The following is a 16224-nucleotide window of genomic DNA, read 5'->3' as shown; positions in this document are numbered from 1 at the left end:
CTTGCCTGCAAGGTCTCCCTTGAGAAATCAGCTGACAGTCTGATGGGAACTCCTTTGTAGGTTACTGTCTCCTTATCTCTTGCTGCTTCTAGGATCCTCTCCTTCATTTTTACCTTGGGTAATGTAGTTATGATGTGTCTTGGTGTGTTCCTCCTTGGGTCCAACTTCTTTGGCACTCTCTGAGCTTCCTGGAAGTCTATTTCCTTTGCCAGATTGGGGAAGCTCTCCTTCATTATTTATTCACATAACTTTTCCACTTGTTGCTCGTCCTCTTCCCCTTCTGGTACCCCTATAATTTGGGTGTTGGAACATTTAAAGATGTCCTGGAGGTGTCTAAGCCTCTTCTCATTTTTTTGAATTCTTGTTTCTTCATTCTTTTCTGTTTGGTTGTTTGTTTCTTCCTTCTGGTCCACTCCATTGATTTGAGTCCCAGTTTTCTTCCCATCACTATTAGTTCCCTGTGCATTTTCCTTCATTTCACTTAGTATAGCCTTCATTTTTCATCTAATTTGTGACCAAATTCAACCAATTCTGTGAGCATCCTGATCACCAGTGCTTTGAACTGTGCATCTGATAGGTTGGCTATCTCTTGGTTGCTTAGTTGTATTTGCTGTAGAGCTTTGATGTGTTTTTCCATTTGGGCCATTTTTTTGTCTTGTCATGCCTGTTATGTATGAGGGGTGGAGCCTTAGGTGTTCACCAGGGTGGGGCAACCCAGTCACTGGGTTGTGGCACTGTATGTGGGGGCAGGGTCTGAGATGGAACAATGGCACTTGCTCCCCTCTCTGTTGGACTTCAGTCCCCTCCACCACTTCCCCCCAGCAAACTGGGCCTTTCTGGTGCTAATTCCCATGCGGGTGAGGTTGTACATGTTTTAGAACCCTGTCGGTCTCTCCAACAAACTCTCCTGTAAGGCTGGGAGTCTCTCCATGCACCTCAACCCCCACAGGTGTTTTCAATCAGTGCCTGAGGCTCTGTATCCTGGTGCTGGGACTTTGGGTTGCATGCAGTGCCTTGCTTCACAATTGCCGCCTTGCTGGGTCTGCCAGTTGCCACCCCACACCTGGGGTCTATGTGCAGCCATCTGCGTGCCCAGGGTCTGCCTGCTGCAGTCTTGTGTGCCCGGGATGCCTTATGCGCCCAGTCCCACTGCTTTCTGTGCCTTGACCCTTCTCCACCCTGCTGCCCAACTCTGCCCCTCCTAGCGGTCTGGATGAACATGTCTATTTTAACTCCTTGGTTGTCTGACTTCCAAACAGTTCAATTTTCTGTCAGTTCTGGTTGTTATTCTGTTTCTAAGTTGTTGTTGTTGTCCCTATCTTGGTTGTGTGAGGAAGCACAGTGTGTCTACCTATGCCTCCATCTTGGCCAGAAGTCCAGATCTATTTTTTTTTTTCTCTACTGTACATACTTGAAGGACTCTGAGGTGGGGATGTATGTGCCCTCCAACGAGAATGAGCAAGAGATTTAGAGCCGGTGGAAAAAGGAGAGCTGCATTTGTCCAGGCTTCCTCATTGCTTATCTTTTGGTTGGTCTACTTTCCACAGCACGCGCTTTGCCCAAGAGTCACACAGCTTATGTGCAGCAGAGCTGAGTCTAGAATCAGCGTCTCCTGAGCAGTGATGCCTGTGGACCTGGGTAATTGTCATGAGAGCATGTTGATAGTATGTGTTGGAGGAAACCAGTATATTTTTTTAATTGAAAAAATATGGACTGCTTCACAAATTTTCAGGTCATCTTTGTGCAAGGGCTATGCTAATTTTCTCTGTGTTGTTCTAATTTTGGTATATGTGCTACCAAAGCGAGCGTGTAAACCAGTACATTCTATTGTTACTAATACTATTATACATCTCATTTCTAGTTTGTTTGGACCTAGAAGAACTAGAGCTGGTGCTTTCCTTCACCTTCTATAGCAGTAATCCTCAGTGGGGTCCAATGGCAAAAATAGCTGATGGAGTTTTTGCTTGCCTGGTAATGAGTACTGGTGTGACCTTGAGTGGGTTCCTTTTCTAATTTTGGCTTCAGTTTCTTCATCTGTAAGTAAGACCATCGGAATGATAGATTAAAATCTTTTCCAGCTTTAAAATATGATTCTCTGGCATTTCAGTTGAAAAGAGTAGTCTTAATAAAGTAGGGAAAAAGAAATATAGTGTAAACTTCCCACTCTAGCAGCTAGTGTCAAGCCAACTGAAAGCCGGATCAATTAATTCATGCAGAATTGTTAATGATTAAGAATATATTTCCCAGGTTACCTATTCATCTCAAGACTGTCCCTATTGTCACTCTCCACTTCTTTCATTTTCCAAGCTTCTTAATAAAATTTTCTGCAAGCAGTTTCAATTTTCTAAGTGAACAAGATAACTGATGTTCTACAACAAAAGAGATAACTCTTTGGGGTTGGCAAGTTCTAGAAACCCTACTGAAACAGGCTCACAGGTGTTTCCTGGCTCAGTAACTGAAGAACTCCAAGCAGATGGGGTCCAGGGGTTGAACCTGAGTCAGAATCCACCTTGCTCCATCATGCTTTACCTTCCCTTCTTGGCCTCATTCTTAGGCAGGCTATTCTGGTGTGGTGGCTTTGAGAACCACCAATACCTATGGTTTCCTTCTTTCACATAGCAACCCTAACAGGAGAGAACTCTGCCTCCTCATCACTTTTGGAAAATCTCAGAGGGGAGACTGAGCTCAGGCTTGGTCATGAGGCCTTCCCAGAGCCAATCCTAAGGCCATCAGGACTAAATTTTCTCACTGGCAGAGTGGGTCTTGAGGCCCCCTGAAGCCAAGGGGTAGGGCTCCCTACTCCTGGATGGAGAAGAGGGGAGGAGTGCCTCTCAAAGGAGACTCGAGGTGCATTCACAGGAAAAGGGGAATGAAATGATGGTTGTGCATAAACCCCACTGCCTTTGAGTAAGGAACATTCATAAAATGTTTTTATTTTATGAAATATTATTATTATTATTTTTAATCCTCACCTAAGGATATTTTTAAAAATTGATTTTAGAGAGAAAAGAAGGTGAGAAAGAGATACATCAATGTAAGAGAAAAACAGTGATTGGTTGCCTCCCATTTGTGCCCCGACTAGATATCAAACTTGCAACTTAAGTATGTGCCCTGACCAGGAATCAACCCCTCAACCTTTTTGGTGTATGGGACAATGCTCCAACCAACTGAGCCTTCTGGCCAGTGCATGCATTATAAATTATTTTGACATAATATTGTTTGCCTCACAGCAACCTGAAATTTGTAAAAGTCAGCATGATTAGTATCACTGTTTTTATAGATGAGGGAACTGGCTTAGAGAGGTTTAAAAGTGACACTAAATTATACAGGTAATAAGTGTCAGAGCTAAATCTCAAATCTGAGATTTCTACTTCAAGATCTGCTTCTCCTTCTCTATATGAAATTATTCATGAGACCACTTTAATTACTTATCCCTATAATGAATTTTGTAGAAACCAGATAATCAAAGCAGCTTTCTGCTGGGACCTAGACACATTTCCTATACAGTGAATCCTTGTTGATACTTTATCTTCTGTAGAATGATTTGACCTTTTGAGTTACTTCCCAGGCATATTTACTAAGAGGAGGACCGGCTGACAGAAGCACTTTCACCTAGACACCAAAAACAAAAACTACTTAAAATCCCATCACCCAGAGTTAACAAATGTTAACATGTTGGTGTATATCTTTTTAAAAAAGATTTTGTTTATTTATTTTTAGAGAGAGGGGAAGGAAGGGAGAGAGGAAGAGAAACTTCATCAATTGCCTCTTGCACGTCCCCAGCTGGGGGCCTGGTCTACAACTCAGGCATGTACCCTGGATGGGAATCAAACCAGTGAACTTTTGGCTTATAGAATGATGCTCAATCCACTGAGCTACACAAGTCAGGGCTAGTGTATGTCTTTCTGAACTTTTTCCCATGTGGGAAATACAGAAAATATGCTTTTACAAAAAAATGGAATTATAGTGTACAGATCTTGCTGTTTCACCTAACAACATCTTTCCAAGTCAGCATACACAACTACCCAACCTTATCTATCTCAAATGTGATGGGCTCTCATTTCTTGGTCTACCCCTTGCTGTGTGAGAGCTGAATGGTTTCCAGTCTTTGCTATATGAACTCTGCCATGATGGGAACTCTTAAAACTAAATGTTATGAACATCCTCACTTGTCTCCTTAGGGTGCACTTTTAGAAGTGAAATTGTGGGTTCATAATATTTGTTTTCAAAGCTTTTCATTCAGTTGCTTACCCCACCCCAATGTGGTATGATTTCTGTTCCTTTCAGCATTGCATTAAGTACCTGTTTTCTGTACTGATTCAAAAATGGCTATTATCTTCACATACACATATATATGTATATACACATATATAAATTTATTTATTTTCAAGTTGGTTGGCCAAAAAGTTTATCATCTTTTTAAATTTACATTTATTTCATGACTACTGAGATTGACTATTAAAAAGCTGTTAATTATACTGAAACTTTCTTCTCTTGCACCTCTGTTTTATATAAATCTATTCTGAATTTTGTGGGTGTTTTTATATTAGCACTTGGTTGAATAACTGGCTTAAATGTTGCACACAAAGAACAATTTCAGTGATTTGAAATTAATCTAAAAGGATATTTAAAGTGATTTTTAAAGGCCATTGGCCCTGATGCCTATTTTAATTCCATGTCTTAAACAGAAGAATCAGTTCATTAATATTGAAGCTGATAATGAAGGTCATCCATGAAATATGGCTTTTCTAGAAGGAAGAAATAAAGTCCAGTGTGGCCTTAATAAACTAGGGAACAAGACATATAAAACTGTGGTGAAATATAGGAGGAAGAAAATGCAATATGATCTTTTGAGAGAACAATAATGAGATTAAAAGAAAAAAAGAAAAGGCCTGGAGAATCCTACTTACCCAGAGACCTGGAGCTTCATTATAGTGATCTCTAGCAGCCGCTGAGCCACCCATTGCATCTCCTGGGGGGAATGCAGCTTAAGTGCTGTGATAAATAATGTTACACAAATCAAGAACCTTATTTTAGGCCAGGTGGTGAAAGACAAATATCATACGATCTTACCTATAAGTGGAACCTAATCAATAAAACAAGCAAGCAAGCAAAATATAACCAGAGACACTGAAATAAAGAGCAAACTGACTAACCAGAGGAGAAGGAGAATGGGGATAATGAAAAAAAGGGAAGGGTTGTCAAGGAACATGTATAAAGGACACACGGACAAAGCCAAAGGGGAGTAGGGTCGAGGGTGGGAGGTGGGGATGAGTAGGGTGAGGGGAATCATGGGGGGAAAAATGGAGACGACTGTACTTGAACAAGAAAAAAAATCTAAAAAAAACCACCACCTTACTTTACCTTTTCCATCAATTAGTCTGTAGTTAGTGGTTCTTGTTTAGTTTCAACAAGTTATTCAGTGAGTATTTGTTGTGTAACTACTCTGTTGATTTTGTATAACCACTGTTAAAATTGTGGTGAATCCACAGTTTTCACAAGAGGAGGAAAATATTAATAAGCGTTGCTAAATAAGGGATAATTAATGTTGGTTCTTTAGCCCCAGGAAAATAAGGCTAAACTAGAGGAACTAAGACAATATGTACATTTCCCCCCAAGAAGGAGATACTTCCTAGGTGTTTCTCCCTTTGATAAAACAGAAATGGGCTTAAGTTAAGTTGTAAATGAACTATCACATTTGGGTTTAAGGAAATTAGGGAGGAAAAAAGGAGGCCAAGATGTGTTCTTGAAGAGGATTGCCAATCCACGTTTTCTAAACTTACTTACCACCTGCCAGAGGGCTAAGACCATCAGATAGCCTCCTAGGTCCCTTCTAGCATTAGGATCCTATGCTTCTTGTAGCCCTATTATAATAATAGCCTGAGCACAGATATACCTACTGGGAGCTGGATTGTGTAGAAAGCTTAGAGTGAAAGACATGTAGTGTGACTTTCAGAGAATGCCTTGAGGAGAAAAAAGTACCTTTCATGGGGCAGATGTTTTGCATTTATTATGTCATTTCATCTTAACCTCATGTCGCAGAGGGGTGGGTGTGAGGAGCCTAGAGACCAGTCATTAAGAATTCCAATCCCCACCTGCACAGCCCTGAAGCTTGTCACCCAGTCTGGTGATTCAAGCTCAGTTTTAAAGAAATTGGCTGTGGCCAGAGCTGCAGATGAACTGAGAGAGATAATGTAACTACTGTCAGTTTGCTCTTCTGTGTCTGAAGCCAAGTTTGAGTGCTGGCCTGACCAGGAGGTATCTTGAAAGACTGCCTTTGACCACACAGGAGCCTGTGTTTTACAACTTTACAATGTGACAAATTCAGCTTCAAAGCTTAGAGAAAATATCCTCTACTCTTGAAGCTTTTGTTTCCTCATCTGTAATAGGAGGGTGATGGGCCCTTGGATCTCACTGATGGGGGACTGGATTTTCCCCACAACTCTAGGGAAGATGTAGTTTCCAATAATGGCCACCAGAGGTCCTGCAGCTTCACAGCGTTGTTGCCTGATGTATCACAAAAGAAAGTTCATTAGCCTGCTTTGGTGGCCAGGAGGGAAGTGAGGCATTGACTGTCTTCTGGTACCTCCGGAACAGCCAGCTCTCAGAACTAGCTTCTTTTGCGTCCCTTTGCAGCTTATCCACTCCTTGACTTTCCACACTTTGAAGCCAAGCTGGAACCTCTCTCTGGAGAGCCAGAGCTGTGAGGGACCCTTTGCATCTCTTCAGTGTCCCAGTTGTTAATACCCTCCTGGGAATAGGCTTTGACAAGCTTTCTTGCTGTCTTCAATGTGTCTCTTGGGTACCTTTGCTTGTTCACTTCTGTGTTTAGTTATGGAGCATGTGGGGAGTGCTTTGTAGGCATGTCTTGGTCCCAGACAGGCTTTTGGGGTTTGGGGGGCCCAACTGTCCCACCTCCAGATGCCTACAGTAGATGGCACAGAGAGGGCACTAAACAGGAAGGGTTCTGCTTGTGTGGAGTCTCAGCTCTCTGTGGTAGTGTCCATGGGTCCTGGGGATTTCCAGCCCATCACTGCACCAGGAGAGTGGAGGAATGGGAAGTGGACTACCTTGCCTGGAGAGGAGGCCCATTCCCTTCTCCATTTTCTTCAACCCTGTTGGTACTGTTCTCTCTTCTCCTTTTTTTCTCTCTGGCTCTAACCTTTTTCTGATTTGTCTCACTTAAAAGAAAATTATTTACTGGACTTCCGGCCAAGATGGAGGCATAGGTAGACACACTGTGCTTCCTCACACAACCAAGATAGGGACAACAACAACAACTTAGAAACAGAATAACAACCAGAACTGACAGAAAATTGAACTGTTTGGAAGTCAGACAACCAAGGAGTTAAAATAGACATGTTCATCCAGACCGCTAGGAGGGGCAGAGTCGGGCAGCAGGGTGGAGAAGGGTCAAGGCACAGAAAGCAGTGGGACTGGGCGCATAAGGCATCCCGGGCACACAAGACTGCAGCAGGCAGACCCTGGGCACGCAGATGGCTGCACATAGACCCCAGGTGTGGGGTGGCAACTGGCAGACCCAGCAAGGCGGCAATTGTGAAGCAAGGCACTGCATGCAACCCAAAGTCCCAGCACCAGGATACAGAGCCTCAGGCACTGATTGAAAACACCTGTGGGGGTTGAGGTGCATGGAGAGACTCCCAGCCTTACAGGAGAGTTTGTTGGAGAGACCGACAGGGTTCTAAAACATGTACAACCTCACCCGCATGGGAATTAGCACCAGAAAGGCCCAGTTTGCTGGGGGGAAGTGGTGGAGGGGACTGAAGTCCAACAGAGAGGGGAGCAAGTGCCATTGTTCCATCTCAGACCCTGCCCCCACATACAGTGCCACAACCCAGTGACTGGGTTGCCCCACCCTGGTGAACACCTAAGGCTCCACCCCTCATACATAACAGGTACGACAAGACAAAAAAATGGCCCAAATGGAAAAACACATCAAAGCTCTACAGCAAATACAACTAAGCAACCAAGAGATAGCCAACCTATCAGATGCACAGTTCAAAGCACTGGTGATCAGGATGCTCACAGAATTGGTTGAATTTGGTCACAAATTAGATGAAAAATGAAGGCTATACTAAGTGAAATGAAGGAAAATGCACAGGGAACTAATAGTGATGGGAAGAAAACTGGGACTCAAATCAATGGAGTGGACCAGAAGGAAGAAACAAACAACCAAACAGAAAAGAATGAAGAAACAAGAATTCAAAAAAATGAGGAGAGGCTTAGGCACCTCCAGGACATCTTTAAATGTTCCAACACCCAAATTATAGGGGTACCAGAAGGGGAAGAGGACGAGCAACAAGTGGAAAAGTTATGTGAATAAATAATGAAGGAGAGCTTCCCCAATCTGGCAAAGGAAATAGACTTCCAGGAAGCTCAGAGAGTGCCAAAGAAGTTGGACCCAAGGAGGAACACACCAAGACACATCATAACTACATTACCCAAGGTAAAAATGAAGGAGAGGATCCTAGAAGCAGCAAGAGATAAGGAGACAGTAACCTACAAAGGAGTTCCCATCAGACTGTCAGCTGATTTCTCAAGGGAGACCTTGCAGGCAAGAAGGGGCTGGAAAGAAGTATTCCAAGTCATGAAAGGCAAGGATCTACATCCCAGATTGCTCTATCCAGCAAAGCTTTCATTTAGAATGGAAGGGCAGATAAAGTGCTTCTCAGATAAGGTCAAGTTAAAGGAGTTCATCATCAGCAAGCCCTTAGTATATGAAATGTTAAAGGGGGCTTATCTAAGAAAAAAAAGATAAAAATCATGTACAGTAAAATGACAGCAAACTCACAATTATTAACAACCACACCTAAAACAAAAACAAAAACAAACTAAGCAAACAACTAGAACAGGAGCAGAACCTCAGAAATGGAGATCACACGGAGGGTTAGCAACAGGGGAGTGGGAGGAGAGAGGGGGAAATGGTATGGAGAATAAGTAGCATAGATGGTAGGTAGAAAATAGACAGGAGGAGGGCAAGAATAGTATGGGAAATGTAGAAGCTAAAGAACTTATGACACATGGACATGAACTAAAGGGGGGAATGTGGGTGGGAGAGGGTTTGCAGGGTGGAGGGGAATGAAGGGGGGGGAAATGGGACTACTGTAATAGCATAATCAATAAAGTTTAAAAAAATAAATTAGCTTACCCTACTTACTCTGAAGAAAATTGCTAGATTATTAAAAATATACTACAAACCAAAAAATTTTATTTATTTTATTTTTAGAGAGAGGGGAAGGGAAGGAGTGATAGAGGGAGAGAAAAAACATCAATGTGTAGTTGCTTCTTGTGCTTCATTCTAGGGACCTGGCCTGCAACCCAGGCATGTGCCCCGGCTGGGAACCAAACCAATGACCCTTTGGTTCGTAGGCTGGTTCTCATTCCACTGAGCCACACCAGCCAGGGCTCACTTCTTTTTTTCTCTTCTTCCATTGTCAATTTACTCCTTTCCCCCCTCCAAAATGACTGCTAAGGGTTCCTCTCTCTTAGTGTTACAAGTGCTTGGAAGCCTGGTCTCTCTACCTTAGACACCTGAGTAGGAAAAGCACTCTTCCCTGTTCACCAGGGTTGTTCTCTGTCTCGTGGCAACTGTGTTTCTTCCTTCTGGAGTGTTCTGAACTCTTATTCTAGTATGGATTGCCCTGTCTCTGCCTTCTTTCTCTTCTCTTCTAGTAGTTCCAACACACTCACTAGCCAATAGTTAAAATGATTTATTTTTAATCTATCTCTCCCTTTCTCTCTCTCTCCCTTTATCTATCTCTCCCCTTCCCTCCCCCTCACCTCCTATTTTTTTAATTGATTTTAGAGAGAGAGAGAAGAAGTGGAGAGGGAGGGAGGAAAAGGGGGAGGAGGAGAGAGAGAGAGAAAGAGAGAGAGGCATTTGTTGTTCCACTTATTTATGCATTCATTGGCTGATTCTTGTATGTGCCCTGACCAGAGATCAAACTGCAACCTTGGCCTATCAAGATGGCACTCAAACCAACTGAGCTACTTGGCCAGGGCTCTCCTCCTATTTTTTTTAATTCAAATTTATATAAAACTTGCAAGAATAATTGCTATATACCCTTTACTCAGATTCCCTTATTGTTAACATTGCTTTATTCTATATATGTGTATATAGACATACAATTTTTTTCTAAACCATTTGACATAATTTGCAGGCATGATACTCCTTTACCCATAAATACTTCAGCGTGTATTTCTTTCTTCTTTTCAAAAGGATTTTTAAAATTCATTTTTAGAGAGAGAGGAAGGGAGGGAGATCTTGCATGTGCCCTGACCGGGACTGAACCTGTAACTTATCATGTGCCCTGACTCAGAATAGGGAATTGAACTGGTGACCTTTCCCTTTGGCGGACGGTGCCCAACCAACTTAGACACAGCTGTCAGGCGCAGTCTGCATTTTTTGATAGCAAAGTCATTCTCTTACGAAACCACAGTACAGTGATTGCAAATCAGGAAATGGACATTGATAAGATACTATTATATAATTACAAACTTTTTTTCAGACTTTGCCAGTCTTCCCAGTAGTGTCCTTTCTATCTAGCAAGTGAACAAGAAAATAGTTTTTTCTAGTTCACTATCCAGTCCAGAATCATGTACTACATTTAGTTGTCATATCTCTTTTGTCTCTTTTAGCCTGAAAAGTTTTACAGCCTTTCTTTCTCTTCATGACTTTGACATGTTTGAAGGGGATAGGCCAGTTATTTTATAGGATACCTCTGAATTTTTTTAAATATATTTTATTGATTATGCTATTACAGTTGCCCCATTTCCCCCCCTTTATTCCCCTTTGCCCTGCACACCCCCTCCCACCCACATTCCCCCACTTTAGTTCATGTCCATGGGTTGTACATATAAGTTCTTTGGCTTCTACATTTCCTATACTATTCTTAACCTCCTCCTGTATATCTTCTACTTACCACTTATGCTACTTATTCTCTGTACTTTCCCTCCCTCCCCTTTCCACTCCCCCACTGATAACCCTCAATGTGATCTTCATTTCTGTGATTCTGTTCCTGTTCTAGTTGTTTGCTTAGTTTGTTTTTGTTTTTTGTGGTTTTTTTAGATATGGTTGTTAATAACTGTGCATTTGTTGTCATTTTACTGTTCATATTTTTGGTCTTCTTCTCTTCCTTAGATACGTCCCTTTAACATTTCATATAATAAAGGCTTGGTGATGATGAACTCCTTTAACTGACCTTGTCTGGGAAGTATGCCCTTCCATTCTAAATGATAGCTTTGCTGGATAGAGCAATCATGGATGTGGGTTTCATGAATTCATGGATGAAGGTTTCATGAATTTCATGAATTTCATCAATGTTGCCTTTCATGAATTTGCATACTTCTTTCCAGTCCCTTCTTGCCTGTAAGATTTCTTTTGAGAAATCAACTAGTCCAATGGGAACTCTTTTGTAGGTTACCATCTTCTTATCTCTTCCTGCTCCTGGGATTCTCTCCTTCATTTTTACCTTGGCTAATGTAATTATGATGTGCCTTGGTGTGTTCCTCCTTGGGTCCAACTTCTTTGGCACTCTCTGAGCTTCCTGGACTTCTTGGAAGTCTATTTCCTCTGCCAGATTAGGGAGAGTCTCCATTATTTTTTCAAATAAGTTTTCAATTTCTTAGTCTTCCTCTTCTTCTGGCAGCCCTATGATTTGGGTGTTGGAATGTTTAAAGATGTCCTGGATGTTCCTAAGCCTCTTCTCATTTTTTTTGAATTCTTGTTTCTTCATTCTGCTGTGGTTGAATGTTTCTCTCTTCCTTCTGCTCAGAACTGTTGATTTGAGTCCCGGTTTCCTTCCCATCACTGTTGGTTTCCTGTACATTTTCCTTTATTTCACTTTCCATAGCCTTCATTTTTTCCTCTAATTTGTGACCATATTCAACCAATCCTGTGAGCATCCTGATTACCACTGCTTTGAACTGTACATCTGATAGGTTGGCTATGTCTTCGTTGCTTAGTTGTATTTTTTCTGGAGCTTTGATTTGTTTTTCCATTTGGGCCATTTTTATTTGTCTTGTTGTGCCTGTTACATATGAGGGGTAGAGCCTTAGGTGTTCACCAATGTGGGGCAACCCAAGTCACTGAATTGTGGTGCTGTAACTGGGGGAGGGATCAGAAAGAGAACTGCACCACTTGCTCAGCTCTCTGCCAGTTTTCAGTTACTTCCTCTGCTACCCACAATCAAATTGGGCCTTTCTGGTGCTGATTCCTGGGTGGGCGGGTTTGTTTTAGGACCCTGTGGGTCTCTCCAATGAACTCTCCTGTTTCACTGCAAGTTTCTCCTGCTGTCGCCTCCCCGCTGCAGGTGTTTTCAATCAGAAGCTTTGAGGCTTTTTTCCCCCGTACTGGAACCCTGGGTTGCATGGTCTACCTTGCTCCCCAGTTATTCCTCCCAGTTCATCTGCATGCAAGTGTGGGACCGCCCAGTCCATAAGCCACTGCCTCTCCTGGTCTGTCAGCCACCACCTTGCCTGCCCTGGTCCTCCAGCCACTGTTTTGCCCTGAGTCCTCTCCATCCAGCTGGCCATCTCTACCCCTCCTACTGGTCTTGATGAATGTTTCTTCTTTAATTCCTTGGTTGTTGGACTTCCATACAGTTCAATTTTCTGTCAATTCTGGTTGTTTTTTGTTTTTAAATTTGTTGTTGTCCTTCTTTTGGTTGAGCAAGGTGGCACAGTGTGTCTACCTATGTATGCCTCCATGTTGGCCGGAAGTTGATGCCTCTGAATTTTGGTTTGTCTAATGTTTCCTCATGATTAGACTCAGATTCTGCATTTTTTTTGCAGGAATGCTATAGAAATGCTATTGTATTTTTCTCAGTTGATCATGCCATGGTTCTACTGTTGGGTAACACTTGGTTTCTTTACTCATTAGTCTACGTTCATATGTGAGTCCTGTCCACTCTCCTAAGAACCCCATTCCATCTCACTCAGGTCTGTCCCACAGCTGCTCCTGGCAGACTTGTACTCATGCCTCCTGATCATAGTCTATGTCCCCAATAGGTCTTACTACAAATTCTTGTTTCTGTTATAAGAGACATTTCTGATATTCAGGTCACATCTAGACTTGTCAGTAGATGGTCAGTCCTTTCCTGCCCTCTTTTTGGATTCTCCTTGACTTATCACTCAAGTGTTTATCCTACTCCTCATCTTTGGAGCAGATTTCTGGAACAGTGCTATTTCTCCTATTATGATTTTACAATATAAAAATTCCTTTCATGATAATAACAGGAGGAGGAATACTAAAATTCATCAAGTATTTGCTCTGTACTATGGGCTGTGCCCAGATTTTATCTCATTGAATCCTGACCACAGACTATGTGCTAGGTACTATTATTTTACACATAAAGAAAAGGAGACATAAAAGTAACAGGCAAGATGAAGTAACATGTTTAAGGCAACACAGTCAATAAGCTGTGGAACTGAGATCACACAGTGAAAGGAAAAAGAATTGTGTTGGATACTGAGAGGTGGTAAAGAAGTAGGAAAAATTCTGCCAATTCCAAGTGTCAGCAAGTATTGTTTAGTGATTTGTTAGTCACTGGAGATGAGAGGCTGGAAGAGTGAAGTGAGATGGTGGGGGTTGTAGATTTAGGAACCTTTAGCATAGAGCCAACAAATAAGTGTTTGGAATCTGCAAACTCTCTGAGAAAGATGTGTAGAAATGGTGAATCAAAGCTCACTATTTGGGAGTGGCCACATTTAAGGAGGAGAGGAACTTCTGTAGATAATGAAGGAGAAGTCTGTACTATGTTTGGAGTCACTATTCTATCCCTAAAAGGACAGGTCCTGGGTATAAGAGGCAGAAGATGGAAATCAAGTGTTCAATAAACACAAATTCATCACTGTCCTTTCTATTCTGGGCCATTCACTGTGTTGGCTGCTGGGAATGTAAAGATAAAGAAAATTACCTTGCTTATCAGTAATAGTTTGTAATCAAGTGAAGCCTATTTTATGTTTATTTAGGATAGTAGAGGAGTTGTCCTTAATGCCATATGTGTAAGACATTTATCAAAACTACCTTCAAAATTTAGAACATAGGTTCTAGAAAGAACTCCAGTAAAATTCCCCAAACTGTTTATATTTTCCTCTAAGATGGCAAATAATAGTGGTCATGCTGTTGATGATGTGATCTGGGAGCCAGAAGATTTAGCCACTTAAAATTAGTCTCAATTTTAAACCTGTCTAAGCAATTCTCTGGGCTTCAGCTTTTCATGTGACAGTAAGGATGCTGGTTTGTCACATGAAAAACTGAAGCCCAGGGAATCTTAGAGAAGAATAAACAGTTTAGGAATTTTACTGGGAGCCAGGTAGTCTCTGGAGGTATGGAAACTTGGCTTTTAGAAAGTGGGCATCAAATTGAGTAGAGGGATTATTTTGGTCAGCTTGAAATCTTGGGAACTCTCCCACCTCACACTCCAGTGGAATTCTGCTGGTGAGTGCATTGCCATCCTGACACATTTGAGACTTTCTCTAATCTATTGGCTCATTAAAGTGATTCCCGAGAGTTTCCAAAGCACTGTTCCTCTAGACTTCACAACTTCTGTTATGAAGTTGTGGGCTACTCCCACAATCATTCAGAGTGCTAACTTCTTCCTGTTAGCCCACCACGTTTTATCAGTTCTACCTCAGGGCCATGTGCTGAATTCATTTTTCTCTCATCATTTCCAATATCATCACCTTCATTTATCTCTCTGGAATTATTGCAACAAGCTCCCTAATTCTTTTCTCTGCTTTCATTCCCTCCATCTAATTCTTGCACATTGCTGTCAGATTAATTTTCTAGGAATGAAATCTCATGATTGTATTTGTTTTATTTTATTTTATTTAATTTTATTTATTTATTTTTAGAGAGGGAAGGGAGGGGAGAGAGAGAGAGAGAGAGAGAGAGAGAGAGAGAGAGAGAGAGAGAAACATCAATGTGCAGTTGCTGGGGGTTATGGCCTTCAACCCAGGCATATACCCTGGCTGGAATCGAACCTAGGACACTTTGGTTCCCAGCCCGAGCTCAATCCACTGAGCTACGCCAGCCAGGGCTTGTATTTGTTTTATTTCCCAAGCACCCATCTAATATTTTGTTCTATAGTATTCTGCCAAGTGATCATCCAGCCCATTTTATTTATTGTTTTATGCATTGCATTTCAATTTTAAACACAACTGTCTATTATAAAGTTTTTACTTATATTGAAGTCAAATATTTTTCCTTCTATGTACTTGTTTTATGGATGTAATTTCCTCTTGAATATCTCTGAAGATGCTAATAAGAAGGTTTTCTACATTCTCTTTTGTTTACTAGATTAACTCTTCTCTCAGAGGTCAGTTGCTTTGTTTCTTACCCTCATGCTTTTTCACGAACCTGGCTTTCCTCAAATGTTCTGTGAACCTTGATTGTTTTTCCATGTCTATAAAAATGATACTAGATTGCTCTTTATTGGAGTCTGGCGTGGGTTTCCTCAGCAGTTCTGTGGTCATAGTTCCAGCAGCAGGAACCATGTGGTTTGTGTGGGGAGTAAGTAAGCTTCCTTGCAAGTGTGTACAAGAGGGAGAGTAATGGAAGGTCTTCAGTTGCTAAGTCTGTACTATTGAAAAAAGTTGTATATTTAAAAGAAGTGGGGTAGGTAAAATATTGTAGTTATTCATTTAAATATCATAGTGAGCTCTTAGTTAACACTGAGATTATTCAGTTTGGAAAAATCATACTTCTGTTATAGGTAATCATTTTTTGGTAATAATTCTCAGAGCTCTCTATATTCTGGGTTTAATTTGAATAATTGCTCTCTAGGTCTGCTGCACAGCTTCTACTCTGAGATTTACTTTTATGACGTTCCTCTCATGTATCTTGATTTCCCATGTCTTTGTCCGGGGGTGGTGGTAGGGGTGGCTTCTTAGAGAACTTCTTTAAATAATTTTCTCAGAATCTGTGAATGGTAAAACCTTTTAGTCCTTGCATACATAAAAATGTCTTTTTTTTTTTAAGAGAGAGAGGAAGGGAATGAGAAAGAGAGGGAGAGAAACATCAATGTGTGGTTGCCCCTCACGAGCCCCCAGCTGGGGATCTGGCCCACAATGCAGGCATGTGTCTTGACTGGGAATCAAACCACTGACCCTTTGGTTCACAGGCCAGCTCTCTATTCACTGAGCTATACCAGCCAGAGCAAAATGTCTTTATTTTTAACAACACTTGAATTATAGTTTACT

At 41.6% G+C, this 16224-nt stretch overlaps 1 protein-coding gene and 1 non-coding gene across 2 annotated transcripts in view; one reads left to right on the top strand and one right to left on the bottom strand.

Annotated features, from left to right (window-relative positions):
- Window positions 1-16224, top strand: part of PODXL2 (podocalyxin like 2) — a 47997-nt gene that overhangs the window by 11915 nt on the left and 19858 nt on the right. The gene's annotated exons all lie outside the window — the stretch shown is intronic.
- LOC123826514 lies at window positions 1703-1805 on the bottom strand. Its single transcript, XR_006787078.1, has one exon. It is a non-coding gene; the product is annotated as a U6 spliceosomal RNA (small nuclear RNA).

Source organism: Phyllostomus hastatus, unplaced genomic scaffold (genome assembly GCF_019186645.2).
Source record: "Phyllostomus hastatus isolate PE091 unplaced genomic scaffold, TTU_PhHast_1.1 phas_contig_80, whole genome shotgun sequence".
NCBI lineage: Eukaryota > Metazoa > Chordata > Mammalia > Chiroptera > Phyllostomidae > Phyllostomus > Phyllostomus hastatus.
This window is presented reverse-complemented; position numbering and strand designations above follow the sequence as displayed.